At 36.6% G+C, this 19824-nt stretch overlaps 1 protein-coding gene across 1 annotated transcript in view; it reads left to right on the forward strand.

The window, feature by feature from the left end:
* Positions 1–19824, forward strand: part of lobo (lost boys) — a 50885-nt gene that overhangs the window by 28068 nt on the left and 2993 nt on the right. The window lies entirely within an intron of this gene.

Here is a 19824-nt window from a genome sequence, read left to right on the forward strand (position 1 = left end):
ACTAACGTTTTAGAACAGAAGCTAAAAGTTCTTTTTACTCCAGGAACTATCTTGACAGTTGTTCGGCTTCAAGCCATGTAAAGAAAAGATATCTGTATTTTAAACTTTCAACTAAAAAAGTTAACACAACTTACTTCTACTTTTGTATTAGTTTAGCGACATTTAGAAGAGTTTGTTAGAAAAATGATAAAAAAAAAATCAAACAAAAACATCCATTCAGAGATTTTCGTAATATTGTTTTGTTCACCTTTCTCCACCCGAAGCGAGAATTTCTTGTAATTGATACTCGTCCAAGTAATAATTATATAAATTTAAGAGATTGCGTGATCGCGATATACCTACTAAATTTATGCGCGGGTCACCTCCAAAATCGAAAAATCTTATTGGACAATAAAAGAGCACGAAGCCGATTTTATCTCCCAGTTCTTTTTTCATTATGACTAGTGGGGATGTTGAAATATTAAAAAAATTAATTTAAATTTCAATCTGTTAAAATCTCTCTGTTGACAGCTCCACACATTCAAATCCGCGAAATCCTAATATCTCCCGGCCGATCCTCGGCAGCAGCTTTCACGCGACTAGTCGCCGTAAATGAAATTATGACGCAATTTATGAGAAGCTTTGTAAGGAGAAAAACGTGGAAACGGAGGAAGTCCGAAAGAAATTTAACAAAGCTATATGAACCCCATCCGTGATTACGTATTATTATCATTACGTCGTCCGTAATACGGAATCAATTTCCGAAAACAGGGTTTTTACGACACGTTGCGTGGCCCGGAATATGTTAGTCCGAGCCTGTGCGGATCAGGGTCGTATCGAAGGGACCGGAAATACCGCCGCGAGACCCTCCTCCGCGTCTCCACGCCGCCGGTTTCGCAAATAACGATCTTCTCCTGTAATTAGTCCGACAAGTGGTCAGTCACAACGGCCGCCGGACGCAGTGCTCGATTAATGCACGCCGATAGAATGGACTAAAACATTCCTCGTGAACGCGAGAATCCAATTTGAAACACGACCAACGTCGACATTAATTAGTTAGACTCGCTCACACCACACTTCAGCCCACAATAAATAATCCACTACCTGACGACCTATCAATACCGACACCAAGGAAATAGCGATGCTAGAAGCCGCTTATCTGCATCTATAAATTACGATGCGATTGGAGTGTGGCGGCCAAACGACGATTTATACCAAAAGTCGAACGGGATATTGTTTTTCCAAGAACGAACAACATGAAAGCGAAATTACCACGGCCGAGCCAAGGGTGATATTTGACAAATCTTGGACGGATTTGCTATACCTACATGTAGACAAAACCGCAACTGTCTGCTCGAGAATAAAGCGAAGCCTCGCCGTAGACATTGATTGAATAGAATATCAAATTCTGGTGGAGCGTTTCATTTACCTCTTTTTCATAAAAATTCTACTATAAGAAACACAACTGCATACTTAATCGCATCTTGATGAAGTTATACCCAGAAAAATATATTTTTTTGTATTTAATAGTGTTTTGTTATTCTAAATCTTATTACTCTTCTTTCACATTTTTTTTTTCATTATGCATTTTGAGTATTAACACATTTCACATACATTATAAATCTATCAAGGCCAGAAAGGAATCAGCTATAACTTTCCTTCATTTGTCACTTTTGAAATTTGAACAGTAGATTTCCTGATAATTTTAGGAAAGTCAAATTTAACTAAATGGTTTGTTTCTGTATGAGCGAGAGCAAGCAAGCGAATAAAAAATTTAGAATCACACGAATTTAATGAATGGACTTTTCAGCTTTGGCATTTCAAAAGTATAAATAAAATAAATAAAACTAAAATTTTTAATAAAAAATAATTGTCTAACAATTTACTAAACGATTTTGAATGCGCAAAGTTGCCGGTTAGTGAATGAAAATTCGAAAATCTTGTTTGTATCCCGAAGTTTATCATTTCAATTTAGAAATTTTTTATTTTCTTGAAATTTGTCTATAAGTTTTCTTTACGGAGGACTATAACTTAAGAGATGAAACGAGATACAAAATTGCAGGATTTTCTGAAGCTAAAAAAATAGTACGGCGGAATAAAAATGAAGTTGCTTCGAGTGTTAATACCGTCTCAAAGCCAAATCATTTTAAATTAATTTAAATCTAACTAATTCACTAATTACTTGGAAAAAAATGCGCTGACGACTAAAATTTCCAGAAGAAATATGAAAAAAATATTATTTAAAATTTGCGCTTCGTCCCGTATTTTTCAAAAGGCTGTAAACACATCTAAAGATGTAAGAAAAATCTTAGGAAAAAATTTGTAGAAAATTAAATTTCTTTTAAAAAAGTCCGCGACACCATATTTAGATCTTCAATAAATAAATTAACTTTCCAATACTTTAACACAGGCAAATTGAAGCAAATTCGTTACTTGTGCAACTTTGAACGACTTTGGGGCCTAAATGGAAATTTAATTCTCTAAATTTTTCATCGTAACTTTTTTCTTGCATCTGTAACCGTATTCGCAGCGTTTTGAAAATTATGGGGCAGAATGCAAATTGATTTATTTAATATAGCTAACAAGAAAATTTTTTGAGTTATGTTTACATCTTACAAGAAAATTGAGTGCTCTATCTATCTGTATTTTTTGTTTGCCTTGTGCTAACCATTATACAAATACAACCATTTTTTCAAATTTATTGCAAAACTCAGACGGTAGTGGAACAACTGCGTCCTCTGGCGACATTAACGGAACTAGGGAGACGGAACCATTTTATTTGATGTTTTATATCCTAACCTTTAGATATCCGTAGTTTCCTTGCATAATATTAGACCCAAATTTTGACTTTCGGACTTGATATTTTGATTTTAAAGTTGAAACTTGTAAACTCAAAATTTTGTTATCGCTCAAATCATTTAATTAACAATTTTTCTACTTAAATATAAGTTAATTTGGTAACAGATTGCTTCTGGGGCTATCTGTATGTTTTGCTTCCTCACATCACCGAATTCAGTCCAATATTTAGAGAACAAGCAAAAGGTCAGGTTATCGCACTCTGATTTTTAATCGCCTCAGCAGGTAATAAAAGGTCTTTATGAGGGTCTTCATTTTTGTGCTAAAAAAAAGCACATGATTCAAGGTAACACGCTCATCACCTCATCCGCGATTCAAAACTTTTATACATTAGGAGTATGGCTTTGTTTAATTTTGGCAAAAAAAAATCTCTAGCTCTCAAGGTTTTGGTTCAATTGATATTTTATTATGTTTTGTTTTCTGCACAGAAAGTAAAGATGTCGGTACCCCTAAGAGTACATTCCTTGGTGGAATCCTCTCGTGATCTCTGTCGGCTAAAAGTTGAAAGTGGATCCGTGTCCTTTTGAAAGTTCAAGCCCGTTGTTATTTTAATGAAACAATCCCGTCCTGTGAGATTGTATAATATTATATAAGACGCGCCGTGGGCTTTGTTCCGGAGCGGTGTTGTTTCTGGTCAAAGCGAAATTCGGGTCGCAGTAGCAAGCAAAACCCGTCGTCCCGTCCCGTCCCATCCCGACTCTCCCTCATCCCAACTCATCCTCCTTAAATCCGTCCCTGTCCGAACCGCGACAGCTGCGGGTAGATCACACGGCAGGGACAGGACGCGGAGCTTCGCGGACCCGTGCACTAACTACACACCGATCGCCGCGAGCGTCGGCGGCCATTGTGCTTTGCCCTGCTTGCCCGCCAACCGACCCTTGGCCCTTGACACCAGTGGCGTATACCCAAGCTCAACACAAACCAAATTTACCAATTTCAACCGCCAAAAGATCCAAACCAAGCCGAAAACAAGAGTTATAATGTCCGGATTTAAAGAATCTCAGGAAACTTCTTTGACCCCGTTATGTTGTTTTTTGGTAAAAACGAAAATTTTTGGCACATTTTTTTTTCTCCTACATTCTTAAAATATGTTTAATCTTCATCGTTTAAACCCGAATTTGATTCGATTTTCATTTGTTAGTTTTAGTTTAATTTCACTGTACTGTATATTTCTTCATTTCCACTTTGGGGAACATGGTTGAATGCTGCTTATTTTTATGCAGCTTTTAAAGCGATAACATCTTAATTATTTAATTATTTTTGGTAATGAATTTTGATTTTGAAGGTAGCATAAACACACAAGATTGTTTCAATCAATTGAAAAATGACTTTCTTTTTAGCAAAATTTACTTTAATATTTTAGTACTATACGGATATAAAAATAGCATAACAAAATTGGCAACTTGTTCAAGTAACTGTTGAACTGAAGTGGAAAGTTTTCAAAAAAATTCTCTTTGAGTTGTAGAAAAATTAGTTAGTAACCAACTTTCCAAAAAATCTTGCCCATAAAAATTTAGGTAAAGTAAAAATAATGTTAACTGAATACGAAAATATTGGTAATGTAGAGGTTCTAGACAAACTGCGACAATTACATTTTGGATATAAAGAGAGCATTTTCTAGGTTAAGAGGAATTCTAACAGGGAGACGAATTAATTTTACAACAGCAAGTTTTACAAAAATAGATAATTACATAATTTCATCTGTAAATTTGCAAAACATTTGCTTTTAGGCAATAAGGAATTTTTTGTTTATTATAATACTTACTATGTTTTGTCTTGTTTGTTTTTTGTAATAGAATTTATTATAATAAGAATAACATGTTTTTATTTCTCCAACTGAAGGAATCAATAAAAGATTTGTTCTAAATTGACAGATTTTATTACCTAACTTTTTTTATTAAATACTTACATAAAATTTTCAACTTCATAAAAATTCGCTATTTATGCAGGGTGTCCCAGGGAGTTGAATAATTCCATTATTGATTTTTAAATGTAAAAAAAATATTTTTTATTTATTATTTATTTTTTTACTTAAAATTATTTTATCTACGGTCACATTATAATTGGAGTTTTATCCACACTTATGAAGCATATAAAAAGACCTATTATCCTATTATAAAGTAACTTTATAATGAAAAAATTAAAATTTAACGTCGATTAATTCTATTTTATTGATGTGGTGATTGTAGACAAAACGTTGTATTGCATTCGTGTTTTAGTCGCATTCTATCCACTTAAGAATGTTAAATACTCGGGCTGACGCCTTCGTGTTTATTCATTGTTACGTGCATAAAATGCTTTCTAAAACACATACAATAAATAACTATTATTCCTCGACACTGTCAAAATTTCCGGTTATTCTCTTATGTAAGGCTGTTTTGACAACTGTTTGGCATTTCTCAATGCGAAACGTCAGATTATTTTTAACAGATTTAAAGCAATTTTTACCCTTGGTGAGTCTAATTCGATGAATAAAATATTGTATTCAACTCGTTTTTGTGTAAATCGGTTCATTTATTTCACCTCGTGGATGGTAAACCACTTGTTTTCACTCGTGGTTTGATAATCCACTCGTGAAATAAAACGTCCGATTTACACTCAAACTCGTTAAATGAATAACTTTATACAGGATATTTCGTAAATTAGCCACAATACAATACAAACTTATGTTTTTTTTTCAATAAAATTGCTATTGATCTATTTCGCTTAATTTTTGAAATATTGTAATTTTTTTGCTAAATACTATAAGAAAGCTTTTAAGAAAAAATTATTACATAAAATCTAAGAATCCTAGAAAAGTGGGATTTTCACCACTTTAAAGAAGAAAGTTTTTACCCTTAAAGATCATTAAAAGAAACACCCTATTTTTATTTTCACATTTGAAAGACTAAATTTTTCCACTAAAAACATTAACATCAGTAAGGCTGAACTATATGTACTCAGAACGTCCGAAGAGGAGCTGTTCAAGCAAGCGCGTGAACGCAAAATTTGAAATTGGATTTTCTTTTAAATAATAAACAAGACGATTTTTTGAAAAGTATAACACTTGCTTCAAATACTGTTTATAAACCTTATGTGTTATAAATCAAATTCCTTGATCTTGATCTTCAAAAACCATAATCGATTTCGAGGGTGTTTCTAACGATTGGACCCTGTGAAGGCATGGCTTAATTATTTGCTTGAAAAAGCTCGCTTTGTGGTGTGAAGGTTAAAACATCTAACATCTGCCGGCACTTGAGCGTGTATCACGCGCCGCCACTGCCTGCATCCCCTTTCAACCCTCCGTCTCGCCCATCCGCCCTTATCTACCTACACACCGACGCGACGTGTGCGTGTGTGTGTATGTCAAAGTAATTCGCAGATACTACCCTCGTAGATCGGCCCGCTCGCCACCCGCCACCCCCTAGAGTTAATGTTGCCTTCGGCCACCCTCTCGCCCCTGGCCGCCGCGGCAGCAGTTTCTGCGAAATGTTTGTTAGCAGCCGGCCTTCGTTGCCGCGGCGGTCATGGGAATTGTTGGCAATCACGGCAATGCCGTGTCTTGCCTCTCTTGCTTGCCTGGACCCAGATCGATTTTGGGATTCGGAGGGTTTAATTGAAACGCTCTCGTGTTCTTGAATCGGAAATGATGATCGGTGCATCTTTTGCTCATGTGTGTTTTGCCTTTGATGTATGGTAAATGCTGGACAAACGATCGGTTTCATTACGGATAGGTGCATTGCAAATTGCGATGCTGTCGACGGTTTGGACCCACGGATGGGTGGCGATTCGAAATTGGAAATGTCTTTGCGATGGATGACGGATTAAGGGTTCAACGAGCGAATGCTTTGTTGGTGGAGAGTTTATCCAATTAAGAGCACTTGTTTAAATGAGCGGTTATCTTTTGGGGGTGCGATTCTAATTTTTGAACGGTTGCCTTGACCTAACTGCATTGATTGACTTTATCACACATCCAACAGTCCTGGACCTTCATAATATTTGTAGATTTGTAGTTGCGGATTAACGTAAAAGGACAACAACAATAATTACGTTGCACGGAGCATTTACATGTTTGCGTAAAGAAATAAAATCTTGTGTTTTTTCTAGAAAATAGTTAATTATTATCCGCTTCCCAAAATAAAACGTTGAGGCGTAATAATTGCATTTTTTTGTATTCATTCGGCGAATTAGTTTTCAATAAAAAGACGTGGTCAGTTGCGCCGACCTCGCCTTTGAAAACATTTGTGCCGTTTTCTGCTCTTTGAATCAACGGAATAAAGTCGGTCGAGTTGGAAAACTTCATTGTGAGGAATTTAAAGTTGATATTCCTATTCTCCATATCTCGGTCAAGGGCAGGCGAGAGCATCGTCCTGATTTCGTCCTTTTACTCGTAATTGGCGCATAATTTGCGCATTCTTTCGTAGAGAACGTAATCCTCAAATTACACATTTCGCTTTGTTAATTATTATCCAATCTTAACATAATGAGAACATAAAACCGACCAGTCAAGATCAACATCTTTTCAAGAAAGCTCGTAAAGCTCGATCATGCGGTCATTTATTGCACACTGAATCGGAAAGCAGTGTTGGATGTCAACAAATTCAAGCGGTCTGGAAATAAACCTAGTCATAACGAACCGAATTCTTATCAAATTACTGAAAATTAAATTCATTGAGCGAATTAATAATTTCCGAGGATATTCTTTTATTGTTATTGCACGGTCTGGCGAAAACGGTTTCTTGGGCCATTAGCATAAGAGATAAGAGGAGTGACAATGACCGAACCCTGAAAGCGAAGACTGCATCATAAATAAAAACAAAGCGGAAGATAGGGAGCGAAAATATCCCGATAGTTTTTTAGTAGGGTTTGCCCTTTATCCAATAATTTTTTTGGCAATTTGGACTAAATAACAATTTTGTAATAACGAGACAGGTAACAATACACTTCGGAATTTGCATGTTTCATGTTAATAGCACAAGTTGAATGAATTGCTTCAAGCTCGGTCAGTACTTTATTAGCAATCGAGGCATGCAAGGCACAAGATATATAAATTTGAATCGAGTGTGATGAATAGTAATGACAATAATTGAAATTAATTTGTAATAGTGATGGAGGTTTCATTTAATTTGCATCGACAGAGAGCAGCGGTAAAACCATTTGTGACTAATTATGTGGAAATTGAACATACTCGATTTTTTTGGAGGACACGTGTAAATAATCTTATAGTCTTGTCACCGGGTTTACAAAAACCCATAAAATGGCTTTCCCTGTCACTTAGACTTTCTTTTTTCTTAATACTTTTACAGTCGACGTATCGAATTAGCTTTTGAAGAAACAAGGTCACTGAATAAAGAAAGGGCAGTGTTTGTAAAGTCAAATATAAATTAGTGTTTAAATTGCTGCAATACCCAGAATCTTTATTTGGAACAAATCTATTCAAAGTTTTTTGTGTCTGAAGTCGGAAAAATATTTGTGTTGATTGAAGTCGGTTTCTTTTTTCACTTTTAGATGCGATTTTGTGTTTTGGTAATAACAGAGTCGTCAAGTAGTAGCCACTTGGACCATTATCTGCTCGGACACATCTGGACGATGTTGTGACAAAACCTTTCCGATAAGGCGTCTTGTGACACAAATCAAATCAATCGAAAAACGCTTCAGGTCTTTAATTTGAATAGTTTTGTCGCACTAAATGCCAACTTTACAGCCGCGCTATTAAACCAATTGTTTGCAACCCCTCTGGTCTTTGACCTAAGCCAAGCCATTCGGCAATCCCCTGATTATGATTAGGTTTTATCTCGGCCATAATTCGTCTTTTTCCCGGCTGTTTACGGCATTCGTGCGTCCCGCAAAAGTGAAATAATAAAATTCGGATGGTAATCGAGCGGCTGTAGGCCTGCATTGCAATATCGTTGCGTGTCAGCCAGGCCTAATCAAAGCCTAAACGGTCAGCGACGGGGAAATCACGGCTGAGTGCGTCCCACTAAAACTCTCGCAAACAGCAGATATGTGCAAGCTGCAGCTTAGGAAGCTCCCGCTGCTTGGGTCCAATTGCGCGGCGGTGCCATTCGCAGGTATGGATGGGTCCAAGGACACGTCACCGTCATGCGAGGGTCGTGGAGACGCACAGGCGGAGAGCCTCCATGTCGGGGCCCATGGTACAGCACCGGCAAAAAGATCTTATCGGACGCCACGCGAAATTTTCCAGGAATTAGTCATGCACCCGAAACGACCGTTGCGCTGCCCCTAATATTTGGAATTGAAAGTTTGACCAAAAGTTCTACGTTAATTAGTTGGCCTAGTCGTCTATTCCGGATTTTATTGTCTTAATCGTTGCCAAGTCGTGTTGGTTTAATTAGACAAAGATAATGGTAAAATAAATAAAGTTACCACAGGGCTACCGTTTGAGTTATGTTTACAGATGTAGAGCTTTACGGTAACGCTATATTACACGCAGGGTGATGTTCGTGAAACATTTTTTCGCTTGATTAATTTTCTCCGAAATTGTTTCATATTTTTATAGATATGAATAAGAGGTGTTTTGTGCGCTACTGAAATTATGCAGTTTTGAGTGATCGATTTTTGTTTAATTCTGTCGAAAATAGTAGCTTGGTAATTCGGGGCATGTGTATCCCGTTACCGTTTATTGACAGTTCCAGCGTGAATGTTTGAACAGATCACGCGTATTAAAACCGTCGAAGGCGCTTCCACGAACGTCCATTGTAAATCAGGCCAAAGCTCTTTCTACCTGGATTGACAATGGCAGTAGCAAGGGTTCACGGTTCGACCTCGTCGGGCCGCTAGCGCTAATGACGAAGATTCGCTACGCAAGATGTTCCTCCGTTCTGCCACCCCACGGGATAAACCAAAGCGTTCTCATCGATCGCACATTTCTTTAATCCCATAATAGCCACGGTGTCGCGTGTGTTCGAAAATCTACCATGGGAACGGACCGACTCATTGTCACGTTTCGCACCCTTCTCATATTAACCCTTCACGAATTTTCAACATTATTTCCTCGCGGTAAACCGCCGACGGATAACTCATTTCCCTTAATTTAATGCGACTCGATAACTTAAAAATAGACAAAACTCAGCGATCTGCATTGCAGAAAGGTCAGAATTGGCCGACGGAGCTTAATTTAATCTCCGTGGTGGTGTCAACGATCCCGGGAAGCACACAGGACGCAAGTGTCAATAAGAAAGTGCCCTCAGGTATAAACGGGTCTTTGTGTATCGAAACCTTGATGCATACGGAATATTCAACTCCTTCACTATTCACACAGTGGACAAAATTCTAAATTTCGCCTCTGCACACCTGAAACCCGACGATCCGGAAGGTGCGAAATCGCACGAATAAACACACTGTTAAAATAACAAATTTTTTATCGCCGGCTTCAATTATATCATTAATCAGAGGTCACCCCTTTTGTGCATACGCACGCAATAACCGACTTTCAGGGTCATCGTGTCACTCACCCTCAAAAATAGTATCAAAGGGTTCATATCCGATTCAGAGAAAAGCATCACCGATCGATAGATGAATAAAGCTGAATTCTGGTCGTATTGTGGTAGGTCAATAACAGGAAACGGTTGCTTACCCATTTTTTTCCGTTGCGATGACGGGAAATGAGATTTTTTGCAGAATCCGGTCGGCTTAATTTTCATTATAAAGAAATTGTGTAGAGTGAATTTTAATAAAAGGGACAGAATTTGCTTATTAACCGACTTGTTTGGCTTTTTTCGAAGAAAATTTTACTGTTTTAGGATACGGATTGGGACACGTGTAGAGTCATTCTTTGAAGTTCCCGTATGTTTGTGACGGCTTTCTTTGTTTTTCGCAAAAGTGTTTCCACTAAATGACACGTGCAGTTTATAACTTTTTCTCTGTGAATGTTTCTAAAATTTGATGGTTTTCTTTAGACATCAGTGTGAAAAATAGAAGTTTCTTGTCTCGATGTATGTGATGTAGTAAAGGTTTTGAGAAAAAGGTTTGTCAAAAGTCGCGGAAACGCTCTTGAGAGTGGACACTAGTGGCCTTACTGACCCCTAAAAAAATAATACAAAAAATCATTGCTCCTTATTTAAGATGCAACAGATCGTAAAGTTTACGAAAAATGCATGCTTTAATGTAGAATTGTAGGAAAAACAGACTTGTTAACTTTGTTATTAATGATTTATTTTAATGTTTACTTGATTTATTATCTAATTTTTCAAAAAGAATTGTAGAAAAACATTTCTTTTGGTTTTTAAAATGAGTTAAACACAAGTTTAAAAGTGCAGCAACATTTGGCGACATTTAGTAATGTTACCACGGTAACACTTTTGGTTAAAATTTTTCTAAACGTATAAAAATAGGTGTACTTGTAAGGCGTTGACATTTTTGTTTTTGATTTCAGCCAAATGAAAGGTTTTGTGATAAAAAAAATAGAAAACCCTGAAATAGGTCAGTTTTTATTTTCAGAGGGACACCTTTTAGAGTACTTTTGAAAATAGTAACACCAACCCTCTTTGTAATACAAACAACCCCTTTAAAATTTTAAGTGGCATGACCTTCTTTACGATACCTCGAATGAAAGGTATTTTGACCAGAAATTTTCACTATTATAGTGAAACCACTACTGTAGTTTCTAAGAAATGTCATCACTGTCAAATTTTTGATTAGTTGTTTCCTCATTTTTATGCATTTTTCGGCAATGATGTTTCAATAATAAATTGAGTAGTCTGAGCTCTCGTTTTTCTGTTTGAAGCGTTTTTGCTTTTTTGACGGATCCTTTCTGACAGAATTCACAATTTCTATTTAGCGGCACATCACGATTAAAATTCGCAGATGACTTTTACAACAACTTGTTCTGCTAGGCTGCAAAATCTTTTTCTGTCTAATGTAAATAAAAATACTCAAAACTCAAAAAAAATATACAGCCGAAATCCTGGTCATAATACCTTTCATTTGAGGTATCACAAAAGGAAAACTATGCAGGGTGGTTCGTTTTTAAAAAATCACCCTGTATGAACCTCCCTTATTTGAAAATCTGATCTCAGATGAACAATTTCTTTCAGTTCCAATAAAATTTCAGTGCATTTATTACACTTTGTTTTGGTCTTGGTGACATCGACTTATTAGACACTTCTGTTGACAAGAGGTCAATCCTTGTTCTTTTTGTAATTTGCAAAAATTGCGCAAAGCAGTGTACCTGGTGTTGGCTTAGAAGCTTAATTATTTAGAGCTTTTACCTTTGCTCCTGATGGACCTAAATCAGTCTGCAAATACTACGACTTAGATGGGAGTATAAATTCGTAATTGGAGCTAATATATTGCACTTATGGCCGTAAATTCGGTTACCTCGTCGGTCATGAATAACAGTCTCTTAATTAGCTTTGTTCCATTATCAATTTTAAAAGGGTAAAATCATAATGCCGGCGTCAGATTCAACCTTAACGAGGTAACACCGCCCCGACCGCTAATCAAATGTCATTTCCGTCGCGCTTCTCCACCCCTTGACCTCAAACCTTTAAGGTTTTTCGAGTAGGTGCAAATTCCTGTGACCCACTTTGCGCTAACTGGATGACATTTTCGCCGAACAAGCGAAGGATTGGATAACAAAGTCAAAATTCCTCCAGCGTTGAAGATTTTCGGTGGATGGTCAATAATGGGTTTGCGAGGATGAGGGCGCCCTGAAATGGGAATGTGGCGTGACGGTGAGTGGCGTGCGGTGGTGCGATGTGACGGCCTCAAGCAAGAGGATGGATGGCGTCACACGGTCATGTGCTTCGGCTGGAGGTCCTCTGTAGCTATTGGAAACGGGTAGCGAACGACCGTTTTCTGACGATATAAATCAGTTCCGTTCGAAATGATGGCACATTTGCAGGGTCCGCTTGCTCAACGTCCGTTCGACGACTCCTCAATGACCTCACAAATTATATGCCGGAAGCGCGAGGTGCGAGCCGAGTGCTTTTTCTCATGCTCTCGGTCAAGAGATCGATTCGATACGCGACTTGCAAATTGTGGACAATTAACGATCGCGATCTTTTAATTGCGGCTTATGGCGTGCGAGCGGACTTTAATGCGGAGAAAATTCATTTCACGGAACATTTTCGCCATCATAATGGCGCAGCATCGTCAAAGGGACACCACACGACATTTACAGTTAATTGTTGCCTATAAGCTAGTAGTTAGTTTTTTATTGGAATGGCTTTCAATGTGATCAGATTACGAGCCGCCACTCTTCATAATGCACTAAAGGAATATCAGCGATTAGCGGAAATAATGAAACGACGTTATTCTAATAGTTCAAAAAGCGTGGATGCGTTAATCCATCAAAAATTTGAAATGCATTGTTAATAATCAGTGCTGTATGCTTCTGGTCTAATTGTCTTGCATCGGAGTTCAGAGATCCTGTGGTGATGGCAATCACTCACTATGTATATTTCTGGTGTGAGTAAATAGTTTCAATCGTCAATTCGTTAAATGCGAAATAAAACAGGTTGCTACATAGTGTTATCTTTCATTTATCAAATTAGCCGTCGTTTCCTCCCCTCGTTCATTATCTCTCCTTGGATCCCAACAATGCGAAATCCGTTTCCACACCACTCCGGTTGACATTTCTCTCGTCTCAATTATACCGTCCACGGTACAAAAAACAAAAATCATCAACGGCCGATGTGGAAACCGTCGCAACGATAATAGGAAAGCGATGACGGCGTCTTACGCATTTAATTGCGATTATTCGAGTGTAACGCAAGTAGGGCCACTTAGGACGGACGTTAATGTAATTGTCTCTAAAACGGCATTATGTGATAAAATCAGCGTTGCTCTCGGAACGGGAGCGAGTTTTGCAGCTCTTTACAGTTTTCCGATTGCCTCGAGTTATTTTATTTTACCCACCTGTTACTCGCAACAGTTTGTCGGACGTAATAAAAGTAATAAAACAAACAGGGGTGCACAATTCTTTAGAAATTCTGTCCCCATATCTGATTTTTATAGACACTTGTTGCGTTTAGCGCCGGCTTAATACAATTTTAAAGTGTTATTCTAAAAGAGGGTGACTCGGTAAAGTTGATTTAAATATTCATGTAAATGGGGTCGGCCAATTTTAGTGTTTTACAGCAGACTTAATTATTTAATGTCTGATAGGGAAATATTTATGCAAATTTGGGGAAAACTACTAAACCACCGACCTGGATTTACCTGCCCTAATTAATACGACAAAAGTTTACATCAACGTAAACATTACCTTCACGATACGAAGGCAAAATCAACAGATCTTGGTTTTTATTAATTTTATTAGGTTCTGATTCATCCACTAATCGCCCCTTCAACTCCCCTCCGGCTTGTTTTTCTCTCCATTTAGCTTGTTTTCGACGTTTCTCCCTAGCCCATGTCGTTAAGATTGCGAGCTTGTAAGATTTATAACCAACACATTTTATCTGTTATTAAATCGCAATAAAACAACATCTACCGGGATGTGGACTAATTCAGGACAAGTACTTTTACCTAATAAAAAAACGTAAACGGTAAACGTTTCAATATTAAATCAAAGCTCAAATCGCAAAGCTCTCAAACATGTTCCACTGTAACCAAATCACAAAATAAGTTTAAAACGTATTTCGAAATCCTTCATTTGTCCCTTTGTAGTTAAAATTTCAAGAGCGGAGAAAAACACTGACACTTTAAGCTGCAATTCTCGTCTTCTTATTTACAATTATTTGTAATTATTTCTCAAGAGTGATTTACTGGAAAACGAGTTTTCATTTTAGTTAAAATTATGACACGCGATTTTTAGATTCACTGATGGAACGTCAACTCAACATGGAAATAATCAGGATTTTAGAATGATTAAAAAAAATGTAGTGATTTTTTGGACACGTTCCCAACATATTGTCTGTCTTTAAACTGTTCCTAAAATATGAGAAAGAACTCATTTTCCCCCTAATGTCAGTGCAGTATGAATAAATTAAAGCTTACTGCATCTGAAATTGTCTGAAGTCTGTGGCCGAGTGAAACTTGCGAAATTCAACGATCTGTACAAAATTAATAGCGTGTGATGACAAAGTCAGCCCTAACTCAGATTTCACAAGTTGCTACGTTATTTAAATCTGGGTCTTGAATTAGACCGAAATTCTTATTAGATTTTTTTATAGAAGGTGTTCAAGGGTGCCTGTTCTGCTGAAAATAAAAGATTTAGAAGGTTTTTAACCGCATAAAGAGTTTTTTTTCCGAAACATAACGTATATTTTTTAGCTGATTCGGAAATTGTTGGGAGGGAATTACAGTGCTCTCCGGTTATAACGAACTCAGAAAATGCATCAAAATCAGCTCGTTACATCCACGGTTCGCTAAAGCGGTAAATTAAAAAAATGTCTTTTTAGCAGTTATTTTTATTTTACATATGAAATAGTACATAAGTATCTATTGTAAAAAATATTTTATATAGTGGCGGTCAGCTCGATTTGCGTGTGCGTCATCAATTTCATTTTTTCATTACCAACACAAAGCTATAAAAAATTATCAAAAACAATGAAAATTTAAACAACTAAGGGGTATCTAAGGGTGGTATCCTTGAACATTAATTTACATGTGCACTTCGACAACACCGTCAAGTGTCACGAATTTGTCAAACTGACATTGACAGAAAATTATAGACGTCATCGCATGGTTGTCGAAAGTGTTATCGGTGTTAATCGCAAGTATTTTCTGTTCGTTTATTGTGTTTTGTGATTTGCGTTTCGTTAGGTTTTTGATTCTGCGTTTATTACTTCTTGTTTTGTGAATCTGTATTTTTTGTAACAACTCATAATTTAAACACTTCGTAACCTCAAAAAATATTTGATAGTTTGTCACCGCTATGCCCCTGCTATGTAAACGTAGTGACAGAAATGTCAGATGACGCACACGCAAACGGAGCTGAGCGCTACCATATTTAATATTTATAGTTTCTGACATATAGAGAGTTTTCGTCGGCGAATGAATTTGGCAGCAACACAAATTTTAAACAAACTTGACCTCTGAGCTTAGTTCTTCAAAATCTATTACATTGAGTTATTGAGTTAATTAGCAGAAACAGCCACAGAAAAACAAGTCCTGCCATACAAAAAAGTAAACATTCTGCATCGATTTTTTTTTCAAAGACATCACCGAATTTTCGTAAATCGCCGCCTATTATTAGTCATGTAAAGTATGGAAAAAAATACTCAAAAGTCGCAAACCTAGTTGATATTGCGATTTTTGAGGAATTTTTAGATGCTGAAGTGGAGGCTGTATATCTTCAAAGTGGTACAAGTAGTAAAAGTTTGGATAAAGCAAGTTGACTTATTTTGACTGGTTAGAGCTCTAGCTGCTATCAAAAAATATTTGCACAACTATGAAATTCACACTGTAATTAGGTTTAAAACACACATTTTCACCAGTTAAAATGTTTTCAGGTAGTAATTCAATAATCAGTTCATCGGTTTACACTTCTTTTGCCGCTTTCTTATTATCAACCTCGATATATTTCTCAAAATTCGGTGAAAAGTTTTTAATAAGTCAAATGTTCGTTATATTCGGAAGTTCGTTATAAGCGAGTTCGTAAAATACGATTAATTTACGGAGACGTAGAGCAAAACTTGTACTCTTAATTTTGGACTCTACAAGTTGATTTTTACCATATTTTTTTGTTGGTAGCATTTTAAGCCTTTTTTTTTTAAATAACTGAATCCTAGAATATAAACACTATTTTAAAACACGCTTCCCATAGCAACGTGTTAAATTAAAATGTTCCAACAAAAAAATTGAATAACTCATGCGAAAACACGTAAAGTTCTCAGGTGTCTAGGTATGCAACTCGCATACGCTCGTTGCATAACGACAGCCCTCGACTTGTGTTTCCGCACTCATACTATTAATAACTATAAACGGTAGTTGATGAAAACTTGTTTACTATTTATTGTCCTCGTGTTAGATCATTGTGTGTAACTCTGTTTTAAATAATTAGTGTAATTAAGTGTGTACTTTGAAACTTGTTACGTAAAGTAATATCCATAGTTTTGTACATGTGTGCAGTTTTTGGAAATTGTCGGTGTCTTAATTAGATTATCCTTTCCTGCGTGCACAATTAGTAATTCCTGAAGTCGTTTATGGGGCGCCGCCGCATCCTCACCTTGAATTCGTGAATAACCCTTATTTTGGTCGCTTTTTGGAAAATGCGTCCCAGTTTGGGCGACCCCAACTTCCGCATGTATTATTTAAGTGTGCATCTCTCGCCCTGTAGGTCCGAACAAAGCGGCCTCCGGTCGGTCTAATTCTTGCTAATGGGTCTCGGGCCCTGGAAGGCCATTATTTAGGGATGACGCTGCGCTCGGCCTCGCGGGTTCAATAGCCCGCGACTGACCCTCCGTCCCCAGCTCCGTGCCGCCCCCGGCATGCATAAGCTATCGGTGGCACGCCAGGCCGTCGTCTTCCACTGCATTGCCGATTCGAGATTAGGATATCGCCAGCGTCGCGCGGACCTACCCCCGAACACCCCCGGACGGTGCGGAGCAGATGGCTCTTTAGATTTCGAGCGCTGATGACGGTGCGCTACCCCGACTCGGGGGGTTTTTACAGCCGCACCGTTGATTGTGTCACGGTGGAAGATTTTCCTTCCCTTCGCCGTCCTCTGTACTCAGGAGCAAAAAACGGCCATTGTTCGACGAGAGCCGTTACTTTCGCGTTCTGCCGCGGCAAGAATTCGAACCATCCGCACCCGAACTTTAATTAAACACGAGCCACTTAACGGCTTCTTATCGGACATATTTACATGCATTCGCCAAGATTACATGGGGCGCGGCCCCACATCAAGGAATGGAAGTGCGGGTTTTAGGGAAACTTGGCGACAAATTATTAGTGAAAGATGAAACGATGCAAAAAATATTTTTACACAAGTTTCAAACAAGGAGTTGAGTTGAAATTGTTTTGTTTTGTAGGATTAAACAAGCCGCACATGTGGAATATTTGCGGTACACAAAGCTCATTCTCTAAACCCACCCTCGCAAACAATCACCAAAAGGGCTCTTAAATTTTGACACTTTGCTATTTGTTAGTTGAATGTAATACGTGTTAAATCTAATGAAAAGAGAAAATAAATAAATCTTATTAATTTTTAAAAGCGATGACGAATATTCAAAAATATTTTAATACATTAAATTAACCATAATTTTAAAGTTTTCGGTGAATAAATAAATATGTTCAGGTAATAGCAATTAGAAATTTTTAAATTATTATTCATTGAAGTGATCAATTATAATAGTTTTATTCAAACACTTCAAAAATATAAGCGATGTTTTTAGCCTGATATATATGCAACACATTAAACAATACAATCGTTTTTTGAATCATTGAAATTTCGGGTGCACGATTGGTGAAAAATCAATTCACAAGTTATTCGAAAAAATAAACAGGCATTGTTAAAGTTGTTTAATACTTTTTGGTGTTTTTGTGAAATGTTTTTTGCGACTACTACTTGTCTTGTCTATCGTTTGATTGGGGGAGACTATTTTTTGACGGTCAAAATAAAAAACTACTGAACCTGAAACCGGATTAGCTTTTTTAAAGGTATGATTTTAAAAATGGAACAGCACACGCTACTACATATTTATTTTTTCGGTCAAACAAAAATGCTACAAATGGAAGACGTGCTGTGTGATCATTCCCTATTGTCAAAATCCACAATAATAATTCATTGCGTATTGAAAGCCGAAACATGGAGGATATTTATTAGGTTTGTTGTTGTACAATGTGAGCACAAATCTTCATCTTTCACCTATCAAACAGTTAATATGAAATGCGTGTAGAAGATTAATAGACAAAATAAAATTTGTTAATTTGCGGCTTAAAGTACAATGTTATAAAATGATTTAAAAGTGAAATATATTCTCCCAAACAAAAAAAAAACACTTTAGGTAAATACACGCACTTTTTGATTGTTCTCTTATTTAACCATTCATAAACTTACAGACCTGTTGCCACAGCAACCAATGATCCGTCATAGCAACGTATTTGAATTATACAGATTGATTAAAGCTACTGGTTTAATCCCCGGTCATTCGTGTAACGTGATGTCATACATTAAAGAGGTATACTCGTATACAGATATTCAGAGAAGTGTCGGGAGGCACCATTGTAAGGGTCTCGTTACTTTCATAACCCACAATTCGAAATAATTACTCTAATCAGGGAGATTTCGACCGTTGTTGAAGTAATCTCCGTCAGTTTAAATAAACAAAGGAAAAACAAGCTTGACTTCTAAAAATGGTAAATACGCCGAAATATTTTTTAAATTAATTTAAAAATTATTCGAAATTATTAAACAATTTCACTGTACTAAGATGAATTACGAAATAAAAGACAGTTTTGACGCTTAATTTAAACAAATCTAGAACCCGGAGGCAGTAAAAAATACGTATACTTTTAATGTAAATAAATATCTAAAATAAATAATTAAATGCTTTCAAAAACATAAAAAAATTGGATTTTTTAGTAATACAAAAAATGGAGGATGCGCCGGGCAAACTAGTAACATACATTTAATAAGTCGAATTTTGAATTTATAAACAAAGTAAAATTAATAATTTGTCTTTCTAAGAGTGGATTTTACAATCGCCCGATAACTTCATCCTGGGAATAAATTTTCAAAAATATATTGTTGTAACAATTGTAACCATAGTAATTATACTTCGAATAACTTATCCGAGGTTTATCTGGCAATAAAAAAATCAGACTTTTAAAGTAGTGCTAACAAGTTAACAACAAGATATCATTTATTGGTAAATTGTAAAAATGGTGGATGCGCCGGGAAAGTTAATCATTCTAGTGGATAAGTAAATATTAAGAAAACGAGAAACGAGATACAAAATAACTCTATTTTCTATACTTCAAAATTTAGAACGGCGGAGTAAAAATGCCCTTAATTTGAAAAAATGCAAGAACGTTTAGAAACAAAATCTTAATACGTTGAGAAAACCTGATTCGATTTTTCACAATAAACATGAGAAAAAT

This window comes from Tribolium castaneum, chromosome 3 (genome assembly GCF_031307605.1).
Source record: "Tribolium castaneum strain GA2 chromosome 3, icTriCast1.1, whole genome shotgun sequence".
Lineage (NCBI taxonomy): Eukaryota > Metazoa > Arthropoda > Insecta > Coleoptera > Tenebrionidae > Tribolium > Tribolium castaneum.